Source organism: Elephantulus edwardii, unplaced genomic scaffold, assembly GCF_000299155.1.
Source record: "Elephantulus edwardii isolate Elephantulus edwardi_28Jun2011 unplaced genomic scaffold, EleEdw1.0 scaffold00223, whole genome shotgun sequence".
Classification (NCBI taxonomy): domain Eukaryota; kingdom Metazoa; phylum Chordata; class Mammalia; order Macroscelidea; family Macroscelididae; genus Elephantulus; species Elephantulus edwardii.
Window position 1 is genome coordinate 2,919,941 of NW_006399973.1, and position 4,175 is coordinate 2,924,115.

Here is a 4,175-nt window from a genome sequence, read left to right on the forward strand (position 1 = left end):
ATGTCAGATGAAGCTTCAGAATCCTTGCCTCCAAGGATCAGCCTTCTCCAGGACGAACCTGTTTGTTCTACTAGTAGTCCACGGTGTATTTAATACTCTTCTCTAACACCACAGCTCTAAGGCATCAATTCTCCTTCAATCATCCCTAGTCATTGTCCAGCTTTCTGATGCATAGCAAGTGATTGCAAAGACCATGGCCTGTATCAGCTGCACCTTAGTCTCCAGACTGATATCATTGCTTTTCAGGACTTTAGAGAGGTCTCAGACAGCAAACTTTCCCAACGCAATTCATCTTTTAATTACCTGGCTGCTGGTTCCAAGAGTGTTAATTAAGGAGCCAAGCAAACTAAAACTGATTACAACCTCAGTCTCTTCACCAACCATCACAATGATGTCAGGTGGCCCAGTGGTAAGAATCTTTGTTTTCTTGATATTGAGCTTCAATCCATATTGAAGGCTGCAGTCCTGACCTTCTGCAACAAATGCTTCAGATCCTCCTCAATTCTGCATGACACAGATCGTTAATGAGTCTTCCTCTAATCCTGATGCCACATTTCTCCTCATAGAGCCCAGCCTCCCGGATAATCTGTTCTGCACATAGATATGACACATTTCTGGTGTACACTCTTCTCAATTTTGAACCATATAGTGTTTCCTTGCTCTGTTCTGACAACTGCTTCCTAGTCCAAGTATAGGTTGTTCATAAGCACCATCAGCAATAGAACATAAGGAACGGAAATAATGAGAAAGATGACATACTGTGAAAATGGCATCCAATGCCACGGAACTAATGGTATGAAAATCATTAAATGAGAAGTTAATATGCAAATTCTGGTAGTACGGTCCTCAGAAAATGTACTGCTAACCTAAAAGTGGTAATTCTCTGTTGGTTCAAATCCACCAGCAACTCTTCAGGATAAATGTGGACAACCTCCTGTGCAATTTACCGCCTCTGAAAATCTACTAAAGGGTCAGCTTTGAGCTGGTTTCAATTAAATGACAATGAAACAATTATGTAGATTATGCAAAATCATCCAGCACACAATAAAGTTTAAAAAAAAAAACAATAAGAAGTCTTTAAATCCCTAAAGTATAATATAGAGATGTAATTTCTAACTGTCTTTTGAATTCATTAGATGTTTTTTACTTTGATGGTGTGAGAAAAACTCATTATCTTCAAAGCAAATGTATTTCTTTGTTCTGAGTGTCATGTAAGAGAAAAATTTTAAGACAGGTGGAGTATGTCATGAAAACAAATAATTAAGATGATGCAACACTGAAAATGTGAAAGAACACCATAAGAAATAAATCACTTTGGTAACTAAAAGCTTTCAAAAATAACCCTAATGTCTTTTTGTCTCCTCTCACTTTATATTTTGTAAAGGGAGCTCTGGTGGTACAGTACCATGGAAGCTGTACTGCTAACGCAAAGGTGGCACCTTGGTTCAAATTCACGAGCTGCTCTGCTACTCCTGAGGGGTCAGCTCTGATTCAGTTCTGACTTGAAGGAATGTTGGGGTTTTTTTGGGGGTGGTGGTTTCCCTTTCCTTTTTTTTTTTTTTTTTACACTGTCAATTTTATTTCTTTTCTAACATGAAAAATGTTATAATTTTTTTCATTGTTGCACATTTTCTTCCCACCTCCCTTCCCCCTCTCTTCTCACAATGCACCCCTTGTTCCAGACTGTTGTCATACATATAATGCCTAATTATATATTCCTTTTGGACAGCTCTTCCCCTCCTCTGATCTAATGCAGTGTTCATTATCTATCCACTCTTTTCCCATTCTCTTCTCAACCCCTTCACGTGTGTCCTATTTTATAATACAGTGTTACACAGTATTTGTCCTTTTGTGACTGAGATATTTCACCCAGCATAATGTTCTCCAGGCTCCCCCACATTGTGTAATGTTTTACGAGATCACTGTTTTTCAATTCTGCCTTGTATTGCCTTGGATGAATGTACCACAGTTTTTCTATCCGTTTGTTTGTTGATGGGTCCTTGGGTGCTTCCTTCTCTTTGCTATTATGAATAACGCAGCAATAAACATGAATGCGCATTGTTGTTGTTATGTGCCGTCGAGTCGCCTGCAACTCATAGCGACCCTATGTACAACAGCCCTAAACTCCGCTCTGTCCTGTGCCAATCGCACTGTCTCTGACACTCCCATCCCAATTATCCCAGTCACTGAATCAATCCACCTCATAGAGGGCCTTCCTCTCCTGCACCGTCCCTCCACCCTCCCAAGCATGATGGAGAGGGCTCCAAGGACCGGTCTCTCCTCATTACATGTCCGAAGTAAGTTAGACGGAGCCTCAGAATCCTTGCCTCCAAGGAGCAACCCGGTTTAACCCTCTCCAGGACAAATCTGTTTGTTTTCCTAGCAGTCCATGGTATTCTCAGTACTCTTCTCCAGCACCACAGCTCAAAGGCATCAGTTCTCCTTCTATCCTCCTTGGTCATTGTCCAACTCTCTGATGCATAACAGGTGATTGCGAAGACTATGGACTGTATCAGACGCACCTTAGTCTCCAGAGAGACACCACTGCTCTTCAGTACTTTGGAGAGGTCCCTAACAGCAGACTTTCCCATGGCAATGCGCCTTTTAATTTCCTGGCTGCTGGTGCCAAGACTGTTGACTATGGAGCCAAGCAAACTAAAGCTGTGTACAATCTCAATCTCTTCACCATCCGTCCTGATGCTGCCGATTGGTCCAGTGGTGAGAATCTTTGTCTTCTTGACATTGAGCCTCAATCCATATTGCAGGCTGCAGTCCTTGACACTGCAGCAGGTGCTTCAGGACCTCCTCAGGGACATTAAAATTTAATTGTTCTTCAGTTCTCAAACTCTGACACTTTTTAATATACTTAACTTTCTTTTGGGCAGGAAGAGGAATGGGAAGGGTGCTTATTATATGGTAGAGTTTTCAAAAGATTTAGGAAGATATGGGCATTTACATTACAGCAGCACAAAACCAAAAAACGGAACACTAGGAACTATTAGTCATTTCTACAATGCATGTCCTCTCCTTTAGAAGAAAAAAAAAAGATAGAAAAATTATCAAAGAAGTAACATAAGAAAATTTTGTATAAAATAATGGTAAATTTCTAGATCAAAGAGGCACCTGGGGGATGTATTCATATATATATAATCATAGTAAAGATACTATTGTATCAAACATTGCCATTTTATACCCAATGATCAACTCTTACTTTCTCTCCTTCTTAAAATTTTTTTTAAAAAATCAGTTGATTTCTACTCAGGGCAACGCTTCACCAGATTTCCAAGGCTATAAAAAGACCATCAACGTTCTCTTGCAGAATGTCTTCCTTACTGAATAAACCCTAACTCTGCTCAGTCACAGTTACAATAACCACTTCTCCCCATTCCCTTCAGGCTATGGGCAATCATGTGGCCTAGTTCTGTCCAAAGAGACAGTAACAGAGTCAAACTTCCCACAAACAAAATTCACTGCCATCCAGTCAATTGTGACTGGTTTTCTCCTCACAGTGGATTTGAACTGCTGGAGATATGCAGCCACTATTTACTGACCACCAAACCTCTTTTTTAACAGAGCCAGCAGGTGTAAATTTCAGAGCTTTTTACGGACAGACTGGACTGCCTATGGTCCCCTTATCTTCCTCTTTCTCACACAGAAGAAAACCATCTTTTGCCCATGAGATGGTATGCATGAAAATACAGGCCTAATGTTTAAGAACGCTGCATGAAATACAGAAAGATTCTGGATCCCTGACACTATCACTGAGGGATATGTTACTCTATCCATACAACGCAATATATTCTTGAACTTTGTGTTATATAAGGGAAAGTCACAGTTTACTGATTTTCTGTTATTTGTAGCCTAACATTCCCATATATTCCTTATACTTCAAATTTTCTTATTTTCCACAAATAATGTAGGACAAAGCCTGTGAAAACCAAAACCTATATGAAGAAAAACTAACATATTTCCCACTAAAACGAACAACAAAATATAAAACTGTACCCTGTGAGATTGTTCACAGCTTCAGTTTGCTCGGCTCCACGGTCAACACTCTTGGCACCAGCAGTTATGAAATCAAAAAGCGTATTGCGATGGGAAAGTCTGCTGTTAGGGACCTCTCAAAGGTACTCAGGAGCAACGGTGTCTCTCTGGAGACTAAGGTGCGCCTGATA

At 40.3% G+C, this 4,175-nt stretch overlaps 1 protein-coding gene across 2 annotated transcripts in view; it reads right to left on the reverse strand.

Annotated features, from left to right (window-relative positions):
* ADAM17 (ADAM metallopeptidase domain 17) overlaps positions 1–4,175 on the reverse strand; it is a 74,263-nt gene that overhangs the window by 25,982 nt on the left and 44,106 nt on the right. The window lies entirely within an intron of this gene.